This window comes from Centruroides sculpturatus, unplaced genomic scaffold, assembly GCF_000671375.1.
Source record: "Centruroides sculpturatus isolate CEXI.00-Female unplaced genomic scaffold, Cexi_2.0 scaffold121, whole genome shotgun sequence".
NCBI lineage: Eukaryota > Metazoa > Arthropoda > Arachnida > Scorpiones > Buthidae > Centruroides > Centruroides sculpturatus.
Genome location: NW_019384708.1, coordinates 196,007 through 209,464, shown reverse-complemented (window position 1 = coordinate 209,464; position 13,458 = coordinate 196,007).

Below are 13,458 nucleotides of genomic sequence, written 5' to 3'. Positions count from 1 at the left end.
GAAGCGTCAAAACTCCACGCAGTTTTCCTCCTGATGACCAACGCCCTTAACGGAGTCCCATAGACTAAGTCCCGAGTCTACACGTAGAAGTGATACTTTTATATTTTGTGCACGTATTGATCTCCCGTACGAAAGTAATATGAACTCTATCTACAAGGTGTCCCTTACCTACAGGGAAGAAGACGACGACAACTAAACAGGTCGTATGTTTTGGAAAGATTTTGTGAGCTCTCTCTCTCGATCGCGCATTAGCATAGAATAAGTCGTAGCCTCTAGCTTGTCGCTTGATTGTAGTTCATCGATTATTTGTATTCGTTTTGTTTTAGAATTATTAAATTTACTTTTGTTAAATATACCTAAATGTCTCTTCAATTGATTCCGAATCAGATCGCAAACGCGTGTTAATCCGAGTATAATAAGATTGTTTAACTGGTGTCAAGGAATCCTGACGAGCATCCGAACTTCGCCGTTCGGATCATATAGCGATTATCGCCCTCCTATAAAAAGTTTAGAGAGCCGATCACACGATCGTGCGCCAATAAGTGATATAAGTAATTTACTTATACCCTTGGTAACTCACATTCACGTAATCGGGCGAGGGCGGCTAAATATCTAGCAGGCAAGCGACTAACAGCCCAGAACAGGTCCTGGATAGAATTGGATGCGGTATATGTGTAGCATCCTCCCAAGGTCCTAGGCTTCCACCGGCTAAACCGGATCAGGTTGATGCTCTCTAAAGCGCATGCGCGAATCTGGCTTTTTGGATGCTGACGATACAGCGCTTCCACTCCGCCACCAATATTCGAATATACAATAGCGATCTTATCTTTTTGTTTTTACGTGTAGTATAGAAATTTGTAATAAGATACGTAACGCGGTTATAATAAAATATTGTGCGATTATTTTTATATAATTAAAATTATGATGTATTTAATTTTTAGAAAATACAAGGGAAGCGGGGCATCCACCGCTTCCAATGACGATACGCCACTGGCGTTTAGAGTTAACCCTCCATTACAAATGTCTTAAGCACAGCGTAGAATGTTGATAATGCATGATAATGTGAAAAATGTATCTGTAATCTCTATGTACAATTTACTCTCTACGGGGCGACACCACAATGAGATCTCGCACCCACCTCAAAGTCTTCCTAGGGCAGTTTCTGGTTCGGCCCGTGAAAAAAGTTTTCTTTCCAATTCGGCCCGGGGGCAAAAACTGTTGGCCACCCCTGTTTTAGGCCTTTACCGCTCAGAGAGCACAAAAAGCCCAAAAACACAAAATGCTAAAGCACGTTAAGCATTAATTAAACTCCTTTAGCTTAACGGCAATGGATTAAAAAATTTAAGGAATGTCCAGTGATAAGTATAATCCTAAAATTGAATTAATCAAAAATTTCTATTTATTTATATTATTTCCTGTAAATAAAAGAATATAGAGACTAATAATTATTCTGACATGTCTTTTTTCATTTGTTTATTATTATTTTTTATTTTTTTGTAGAAATCAACGAGATAGAATATACTATATATAGTGGTGTAGCGAAACTATGTTTAAAGAAAATTTGAATACACGTCCGCCGTTTTCTTTTAGTCAAGGAGCGCGCCATTTCTGTTGTGTAAAGGCAACGAGATAGAATATTCTAACTCGTGTGAACGTGTGCAAAGGAAGAGTTATAACTTAACTGAGATGGTGCGAGTCAAAATGACTCTACTTAGATTTTTTTTTAATTTTGAAAGTAAATAACAAGACATTTCTTTCTTTAACCTTTTATTTAAACATTTCTAAACAAGACAAAATATTCTGTAGCAATAAGTATGCATTTCTAAATATTCTTAATTTTACTTTGTAGACATAATAAGGGAAAGTATTGGAATCGTGTCAACTTTGACTCTCAGAGATTTTTTGCAAATTTCCACGTTTTAAGACCTCCTGAACTCAAAAAAATTAAAAAAAATGGAAAAATATTCTATGTGGTGTGTATTTGTGTCTATAAGAAACAAAATGTAACATGATAATTTGCGTATAATTAAGGAGCATTGAGGCTATTAAATTTTGGTGGTTAAAGGTTAATCCTTCTAAAATATAGAATACCATGCACAGTATAATATTTAGGATGAAAATTAAAGGAAGAAAAGTAACGAACTGACGTCGTGAGACATGTAAGTTACGCCCCGTAAGCCAAAACAAAGCGGTCACAAGGCGAAGTACAGTTGTGCTGTTAGGCTCCGGAAGTGGACCGGAACCAGATAAAAATGTAAGAAAATTTTGTAAAATAATTTTATAAAACTATTAATGTTAAAAGGAAGAAATTTCATGTCCATAAAAGGATGTGTTTGAATTGAATATATAAAAAAAAAAAGAGTACTTTTCATATTTTAACAATAGAATAATGTAAGTCCTAAGATCAATCATCTTCGATTGAAATCGAATTGACAGACGATTTTGACTCATCCCGCAATCTAAGTTCCGATCTCGTTACACTTAGTAACGAGTAACAACCAATTAGAAAGCGGAGATGAGTAAGAACAATCAATCGGAATTGTCAATCTGGGACCCGAAAAAGTTATAAAAATCGGAATTTTAAGGCAGGGCAGCTTCTCTCTATTGCTTCCTATTGTACTACACCTTCCTTGGAAGATTAATCTTCACCTCCAACTCAAAACAGTATAAAAACATCTCCTCTACGGACTTCCCGTCGATTCCCAGGAACCTTTAGAGTAGCCATTGAAGAACCTTTCTCTTAGGACTCTTTCTCTCAGTAAGAAAATGGAACCTGAAGATTTAGTCTCAGCCGACAGATCGAAGAATATTGTTGTTGTAAGCTATATTTTTAAGTTACAATAGANGAACTGACGTCGTGAGACATGTAAGTTACGCCCCGTAAGCCAAAACAAAGCGGTCACAAGGCGAAGTACAGTTGTGCTGTTAGGCTCCGGAAGTGGACCGGAAGTCGGAACCAGATAAAAATGTAAGAAAATTTTGTAAAATAATTTTATAAAACTATTAATGTTAAAAGGAAGAAATTTCATGTCCATAAAAGGATGTGTTTGAATTGAATATATAAAAAAAAAAGAGTACTTTTCATATTTTAACAATAGAATAATGTAAGTCCTAAGATCAATCATCTTCGATTGAAATCGAATTGACAGACGATTTTGACTCATCCCGCAATCTAAGTTCCGATCTCGTTACACTTAGTAACGAGTAACAACCAATTAGAAAGCGGAGATGAGTAAGAACAATCAATCGGAATTGTCAATCTGGGACCCGAAAAAGTTATAAAAATCGGAATTTTAAGGCAGGGCAGCTTCTCTCTATTGCTTCCTATTGTACTACACCTTCCTTGGAAGATTAATCTTCACCTCCAACTCAAAACAGTATAAAAACATCTCCTCTACGGACTTCCCGTCGATTCCCAGGAACCTTTAGAGTAGCCATTGAAGAACCTTTCTCTTAGGACTCTTTCTCTCAGTAAGAAAATGGAACCTGAAGATTTAGTCTCAGCCGACAGATCGAAGAATATTGTTGTTGTAAGCTATATTTTTAAGTTACAATAAATCTGGATGAAATTTGTGTAACTATAGAGTTGTCTCTGTACCAAACGCACCCACTTACGATTCGGAACTGCTTAGATATCCTGTTATTACGCGCAGATCGACGATCTCACAGTGCTACAGCCCGCCAAATTGAAAATATACGGTTTCTGATAATTACCGGTTTCTGGAAGCCAGATAATTGGTCCGTTACTGTATTTAAATCTTCAAATTGGTAATTATTAAGAATCTAACTATACCGGCATGATGTATCTACAGAACGATCATTTTAAAAGTTAAAATTGATGAAAAACTACTTCCAATCAACAATGTGTCAAGAGAGACTTTTTCTCTTTCGGTCTTGTCCATTGAAAGAGATATTGCTGAAAAACTGGACTTTTTTCTGTAATTGATTAATTCAGTTACGCTAAAAGCAGAATTGCAGGTTGTAGTGAATTTCTATATACCTATTAAATATTCCAATTCTTAGTAAAACTATAATACACATTTTTAGTACTTTATAGGCCTATGTTTTACAGTTTATTTCTATAAAAAGGTTCTTATTGTAGATTTAAATAAATCTTCCCTCTACATCCATCGCACTTTTAATGGGTCTCAAAAATAAGTTTTTCTAGGGCAATAGTTATTTCAAAATAACTACAATTTCTTAAAAAACTAACTTTATAAAGTAGTTTCAAAAAGTAAATTTTATAAATAGTAAATATTATAAATTATGTGTTTCATTAAACGAGAATAAAATGTATAGGTTATTTGAATTAATTTCAAATGTTAAAATTACTTCAAATAGCTCGAAAGTGAAAAAATCTTGGGAAGAGATGTTTGATCGACTGGCATACTTTCTCTCCATTATATAACAGAAGCGAGAAAGTAAAAATGAAATTCATAGAGTTACCACAGAAGAAGAATCTGATAACATTGGACTAACTCCTTGACTAAAGATAACGTATTATATAAGGTTTACCTTTCAGTAGTATCTGTCTGCAATTTGAATGTATGAAGGTTAAATTGCAGCCGTTATCTTTCAATTAAAAGTTCTACTGGAGAGCTCCAATATGGCATATTTAGTTCAGCCCTTCTGCTAAAATGCAACTATTTTAAATAAGCAAAAACTTGCTATGTGATCATTGGTGAAAATACTTCTGCCTAATGATTTTGGTAAAAAAATTATTTCAAACTGGAAAATTTTTGAGAATCTTTAAGACATTTTCTTTCATTCTACTAACCTCCTGTCACAAAATTTTTACACATTATCCCTCCCTAGTGTGGGAGTCAAATTTAAAAGACTTCTACTTTTTATTTACAATACTTTAAATTTTCCATTAAAAATTCAATTTTAATTTTATTTTAAATGGAAAGTTATTAATGTAATACTGTATTATTTACTTTAAAACAAAAGCACAATTCATTTTGCCCAGTTATTGTAAAGTCCATGTGCAGTTTTATATTACAATAACTAAAGATACACAAACTATGCGATAAATAACATTTGAAAATCTAACACTTAAAGCTTTTTACTTAATAAATTTTAGCAAAGTGAAATTAATTTATTTTATTCACCGATTACATCAATGACTCAAACTTTTGACAGTCGAAAAGAAAATAAACTGCATCATTTTGCTTGCAGTATTAAATTCAATAACAACTGTCAGAAAGAAAACATTAGTATTACGATTGTTTGTGTATCTAAAATGAATAGCGTACTTACTTCTAGCAGCAGTTACCGACTATAATTCTACAAGCTGAAGCATATAGTTTATTTTGCTTTCTATTGACTGTCACAATTTGGAGTTCACTAACAGAATCTGTTAATAAAATAAAATAATTCAACTTTGATAAAATATTTGTGTAAGATGATATCAAAAGTTAGACTTCCAAATATTATTTATCGCATAGTTTAAATATTTACACAGTTGTCGCAGTACAAAACTGTGTAGAATTTTAGGACCATTCTGTAATTATTTGAAGTTACAAATATGTTTAATAAACTACAAAAACCATTTAATAAAATATTTATATAAACCATAATAAATTAATTTTTAAAAATAAATTTTTCAAATTAATATTTTTTAATTTTTAATTATTAAACAATCTTATCAGCTCGATAGTCACAATGATCAATGCTTTCGACATCTCATCAAATGCTTAAAGTTAAATAGAGATATATTTTTATTTCTTTCTTAATTAATAATATTGTCATATAACGATAGAAACACATTTCAGACGAAACACTATAATGTATTCACAAGAATGTTGTATACGATTAGCATCTATGAAAAAACAACTCTATGAAATAACAGAAAAATAAAAAACTAAGTAATCAGATGCACAAAATAAATAAACGTTTAAAATTTCGGAGTACTCGAGAACAGTTCTCGGCTTAGACGATTCCAAAATCAAATTAATTTTTAAGCGCGCTTAAAAATTAATTCGGTTTTTGCAGAGGCCAGCATCTTTCAATTGGAGCCGTTTTTGAAAGATGCTGTGGCCTCTGCTCATTGGCTGAGAGCCACAACGACGGGATCTAATTCCAATACTAATTAAATGTCTATGTAAACAATACATTTTAATATTTAAATACGATTTTGGAATTATTTATATAAATTACATTTTAATATATCATCAAACGTCAAGACTGATAACTTTTTCTATCTGTAGAGATTTCATTGTTGTAAGATAAGTAAGATAAATAAGGTAAGAGTCATAATACGAATTGAATTCTACATTGTCATGGACAATTCTATACCCAGAAATCGCTCATAGAGGTGTGCATTTGCTTAGGATAAGTGTTTTTTGCTGTTCATGGCACGACAAGTTCCGTAGTGACAAGGTTTAATAAACTTACTGATATTTTTGGAAATATATTCCGTATGTCCTAAAATGTCACCTTACCAAATTTGATTGCATTTGGACTGTTAAATACAAATATGTGCATTTAAAGAACAGCAGAAGAGCAGAATAGTCTACAGAATAAATGTGCTCACCAGTGCCCGAGTGGATAAAACCACTAAACACTGGTAGTTGGTCACGTATGCGCGCATGAACAATGAACAGAAAAACTTTTCCCGATTTTCTTCACATGTTTAACTCCTATCTCATAAATAGGGTTTCCTGTTTCCTAGAAAAAAATCCTCTGGCTCTTGGCAGATCGCCCATATATTGCGTTGCCTTAGCCAATCAATCTAATCCGATCTAAATTAAATAAATAAAATAAAGAATGTCTTAACAATATACTTATAATACATGCGTATATCTTGAATAAGTAGATCTCGATAATAAGCTTTTTAGTTTACCACTTCAATTTAGGGAAGAGAAGAGCATGAATATAAGTTTCAATGGTAAAGAAACCCTGTTTTAACGACTTTTACTTCTATTTATTTCTGCTTTTTACTTTAAATCGTTAAAATATAAATAAACTATAAACAATATATTCAGTAAAATTACCGGTAAATTTTCTTTAAATATTAAAAATTTTAATTTAAATTTTCGGTTTATTATATTAATTTTATCTTATTAGTTTGCAAATTTTGAAGAATTATATGTAAGTACAATTTACATTTTATAAATAAATTTCGTTACTTTTAAAAATTTACATTTATAATTATAAAATTTAAATTAAATAATTTTTGTTATTAAAATATTAAGTTTTTGTAATGGTAATGTAGAAATGCAGAGTAGAGAAAGTCAGTTAACTAAGATATATTCGTAATCAAGAATATACAAGTTATCACGGTTAACTGATTTTTGAATACATTAAACTCTGTACATTATTATTTAAAAATAATTACAAAATAAACTTTAATTTATATATAATATAAAATTTCAAAGTATTTTAATTCCAAAACTTCAATATTTTAATCGAGGGTTAAATAATAGAAGGATAAGTGTGCCAAGCCGTTTTTGCTGTGTTTGAGGAGGTAACAAGATGAGATACAACAATTTATAAAAATCGTTGAATGTCATTCTCTTCCTCCTTAATGAATTGCTCGTTATATTAGAAAAAAATAGAGGAGACTTCGTTCAGAAGTTCATTCAGAAGTGAACCGACTATAGAGTAGTGCTCTATATGCACATACTCTGTAATTTGAACTCAAACTAATTAAAATACAATAATAATTATATACAGTCAATCGTCCAATAACGCCACCTCTAAAAGGAAGCCATTTATCAGGAACGTCTTTCTGAAAACCATAGGAATAACTTTCAAACAACGGCCGCTGTTTATGCTTCATCAATGACCGTTGTTCAGAGACTTGACTATATTTATATTTTAAATAAACTAATATATAACATATCGATTAAGACCAGTCATCCAGGTCATATATTTCTGAAAATCTTAAAAATTCAATCAAAAGAGGAAAAGTACGATTATTAAAATACAGTACATGTAACTAACGAAAATAATTCAATTTCTATAGAAGTGAGAGAGAGTGAACCCAAAATTTAAATCTATATTTTCAGTTAAGATAAGCGCGGAATTTTAAATGGAAACGTGTGTTTTCGTTTTATCTTCAATACTTTAGAGATAAGAAGTCTTGGACTAGTGATCTGAATCAATCTGTATGTACTGTATATGTGTAGCCAATCAGGTTTAATAAAACTCAGCTATATATCTCTATAACTGAATTACAGTAAATTTAAATATCTGCAATCTATAATATACAAGGTAAGCAAAAGAAATTTTATTTTCCTTAAAATCAATATCTAGATTTTGTTAGATATATACTTTTTGAGATAGGCAAATAGTTTAAAGTGATACCTAGAGTAGTATATATCACATATAGAGTAGTATAAAACATAATTTGTATAGTGTAGTATAATATATGAGGGCATGTTTTATATGAGTTTTAACTTTATATAAAATATGCTCTCATATATTATATAACACTATACAAATATATTTTAATTCTATATATGACTTGTCTCATGTAATTATACAATTTCAGAATTTCTATAGAGCATATTCCAGAGCCGTCGAGACGGGAGAGTTGGGGATTTGAGTTTCTAGTCATTCATACATGTATAATTAATGTTATATTTTATTAAAAAAGTAAAATATTTAAGACTGCTTTTTGTTAATAAAGAAACGTTATACGTATTTCATTTGTTCAAAAATAAATAAATAGCGAAAGGAGCTTGCGCTACCCGCGGACCATGTACTACCCCTGCATGTTCTACAACTTAATAAATTGAGGTGAATAGCATTTTTTATCATATATCTTTGTTAGCTTACATCTTTCATTTTATATTCTCATAAACTTTTAATAATTCCGTTGAAAACAATATAACTTTTACACTTTCTATGACTTTAGAAAATAATTTTTTAGTTTTTTTAATTCTAAATTGGAGAGAACCGCACTGTTGATAATTCCTTTCTTTATTTATTCTTCTGAAACAGAAGATAGAACTAACGCATGACTCGATGAAATAATGGTTGCATATGATTTTACCATAATGAAATGCATATTATTGTAAAATCTTAATAAACTGGTTGCATCGGGTCGTTTTGGTTCTGTCTTCTATTTCAGAAAAATAAATAAACGAGCAATTATTTATTGTAACATCATCACAATTCCGTGTTTCAATTTTTAATCATATTTTTAATTTATTTAATTTAAAATATATGCTCTTCCCACCTCAAATTGGTAGTGGTTGACCCCTGTACATCATACATTTCCTTTAACAATAAAGTCGTGCCGATCATCTATATAGCACCTTTCAGGGGAAAATGTTTGAATTGAAATAAAATAACTCTCGTTTTTTCATTGAAAGTTTGTATATAGTTGCTCTGGGCCTACTCTCCCTAAGGTTTCCAAATCTTGTCTCGTCTTTCATTCATCTAACTCCATTCTTAAGATTAAGGAAGGACAGACAGACAGGCGAATGACAGGGAGAATTTAAAGTCTACACTTTTTTTAAACTGTTGCCTAATAACTTTTTACACAGTTATTTTCTATGTGAACAGTTAATGAAATATTTAATTTAAAAAGTATTTTTGCGAATGTGATTTACAGTAGAGGCGTTAGAATATACGGTATGAATTTTATGAATAATGTAAAGCAAAGAAGTGAACGGAATTTGAGACAATTGATCCTTTGTAGCATTTGATTGAGAACAACGACATTATCTCTCTCAATAAATATTAGTTTTAAATTGTCGTAATGTAATTAATAACTCGTAATTGTGAATAACATTAATTTTCAGAATGTTTTTATTATTTTACTGTTTAAATTTCATAAAATTTGACATTTTTATTAGGACTTGATTTAGAATCCCAATAAATATTTCAAAGTTAAAAATAAATTCATAAAATATCATTGTTTGAAATTAAAAAAAAAAAAGAATACAAGTTTAGTAGATTCCGTTTTTAAGATTTAACTGATTCCTCGAACTAATCATCGTTTAAGCAAGCTGTCGTAAATCCATCTTTAATTTTCCATAGGATCAAGTGTAATAAGTTGAAGTTCTATATACTTTAGTAAAGTGTAATAACACTTTACTATATAGAAATAGTCAACAAATCGTATTTAAAATTTAAAATGTAATCATACAATCATAACACAAAATCTATGCAAGTAAGTGTCATAAAGTGGAGTGTATTATACAGTAAGATCTGAGAAAACCGGAATTGTATGGAACTCCGAAATCTTTCTAGCTTAAACAGGTTTTTTTCCGTCTTAGACGAGCTGCAACAAGAAAATGGTCATTGCTTCAAAATGTGAACATACTTTCGTTTTATGAAGTTTCAATCTTAACATAATATTAACTATATTTATTGAAATTATCTTAAAATAAAGGAAAATTGACGCAGAAAACAAAATATGTTAAACATTCATATACACTACACAGTAGGTCTATATTCTCAACGGAAAAAAGAATTAATAATATGTATATGAATTAATAACAGAAATAATTTATATCATATAGCTCTCTGCGTCTTCCAGCTTCAGCTTTAAGGCTGGATATTTTGTGTGGAAAAATTAATGCTAATGCCGAAATCAATACTATTTTCCTGTTTTCACAAACTTCTGCCTTAGGAAGGTTGCGCCTCTTGCGGGTTTTACTGTTTATTACAATGTGTAATATATGAATGAGCACTAACAAAACTATAAAATAAAAAAAACTTAATAGATAAAACTTTTATAAAATTTTGAACGTAAATTCCACAATTGTAAACTGAATAAAATTTGTTTGAAAAGTTAAATATTAATTAATAAATTAGAAAGGAGACAAATATTTAATTTCTGTTGATTTATATAATTTTGGTAAAAATACTTTGACCACTTTAGCCTTATTTCTCTTACTAAATTACTTCTCTTACACAATTATTTCTCTTACTAAAATGTAATTTATATTAATTTGTGAAATTATTTTGATGGACATATCCTTAGCAATTATCATTATTACTAATCATTATTTCTTGGTAGTATTATTTAATATCTTATTTTTTGAAATTCTGAACATTTAATAACATATAATATAAATTTCAAGACATTTTATAATATAAAACTTCAAAAATATGCAATATTATATGTTATATTAATATTATAACAATTTTAAACCATATTTTAAAACAAATTTAGAATAAAACATCTTGCATATAATGTCAATAAAATATTAAAGAATATAAACAATGAAAGCTTATTTACATTTTATTAATAAATATTTTAAACTATATTTATAATAAGCCTGTTAACTTTCTATCAAAGAGCTTAGATGCTGTTTATATTAAAAATTACTCTGACAGTTTACTTTAAAAATGCTTCTTAAAGCTTTTTAATTTAATTTAATTTTAATATAATTGAAAAACACTTGTTTTGTAAACTATACAGCATTTTTTAATTTTAGTTTTATACAAACACTCGTTTAAAAATTATAATTAAACTAAATTAACTTTAAATTAAAAATACTTTAAAATTTTTTTTAAAATTTACTTTCTTAAAATAATTCATGTAAATTTGAAATCAAATACTTTGAAATTTGATTTATAATTCGTTAATTTTAAAAACAAATATAATTTACAACATCTATATTAATTATAAACAAAGCATAGGATCAAGGTTAAGAATTATAAATATAATTATTTTATCATGATTTATAATGTGGCTAATTAATAAATTATTTATTAAACAAACTACAACTGACCTAATTCCTTTACTACATTCAGCATTTAAAATCATTCAACATCACATTCACGCACCAATTCGAAACGTGACCTTTATTCAAACTATTGTTACAAATTTTTCCATTTAAAAAGTAGGAAGATTGGGATATAAAACAGTACTTTATATCCCAATCTTTCCATTTTTTTTCTTTTAAATATGGAAAATCACAGAATAGTTGCTAGCACGAAGTAACGACAGGAAATTAAATGCAAGTAATAGTATAAAGTGAAAATATTATGTTTCATCATTAAGGAAGATCAATATTCGATCTTTACATTGATAACATAAATTAACAAGATAAGTATATAAATGGTTTAAAAAGTATTGATTTCTCTTCTTATATCAAATATCATTGCAATAACGAAGGAATTACAGGGATAAAAACAGTAAGTATAATATAAATTTTACATTATAAATTAATTTTTTGTTAATACTGTATATTTAACTTATTAAATTAAATATCAATTGGGTTTATTTAGCTTTAATACAGATAATAATCTATATATTTACAATTATTTTGTATTTATATTTATATTATGGGTACTTCTACTTTCTATACGTAATTCTAAAGTATTAATTACAGTAAAAATTGTTTAAATTATATTAATAAATTAGCAAAGCGAATATTTATTGTAATATATTAATCATTTTTATTAAAAATTTATTTTAATTAAATACTTTCAATTTTTAACATAAAAATATTTTAAACTTTCGTTTAATATAATTATTGACGTAGGAAACTAACAAGATTAGATTTTTTTAATATATAGCTAAATAAATAGAATTCTACTGGATCTATTTAAATCTTTCGTATATAAAATTTTGCTATTAATAACTAAAATATCTGTAATATTTTGAAAATAATTTAATTACAGTATTATTAATAAAAATGGCAAAATTAATATTATTTCTTATTCCTATCGCGTTTCATATATGAAATTCTTTATACTGTAATTATATATAGGCCTATATGTATTTTTTGTTCTATAATTTAATTCTTTATATTTCATTTAAAGAAGGCAATTACAATATAATATATTTTATATATTATGTTGTAATATTGTAATGATACATTATTTTATTAAAAAATGTAATTTCATTTTGTAATGATTATTTTCATTATTGTCATTATAATTACGACAAAATTAATTTCATTTTGTCATAATTTTGATGAAATAACGTGTAATATATGTGTAATGTAATATAATATAAAAGTATAAATATATTATACCTTTAGTAGCTATAACAAAAACTATATCAATTGAAGAAGACGATTCAGTCGTGTTTGATGCAATTAAAGTGTACATCGAAGTAAAATATCGATAGAACCTGTTGTTCTTACTACTTCAAGATAATTTGATAAACGTTCTTCATCTTTTGGTAATTTGGCGTATATGAACATGTTATATATCCTATTAAAGTATGTGATAAGTAGAATAAGATATAGGTACTGATATTTTCAGGTAATGTGCATTTATTTATATTCCAGTTATATGCATTATATCTATTAGTAAAATACTGATGGAAAGCGCGGGTTAACAAGAGTTCTAAATAAGACCCCTCATTGATGAACCAAATAAGGCCGATGGGCCTGATCTTATAATAAATTTTCTTGCATGCGATTTGTTATTATAAGCCTCATAAACACATTCTGTAAGATACAGTAATGTAGGCTATATAATAATAATCATCATCATCAACTTGAAGTTACCAGAAGAAAGGCTCAGAGTATGAACCTGGAT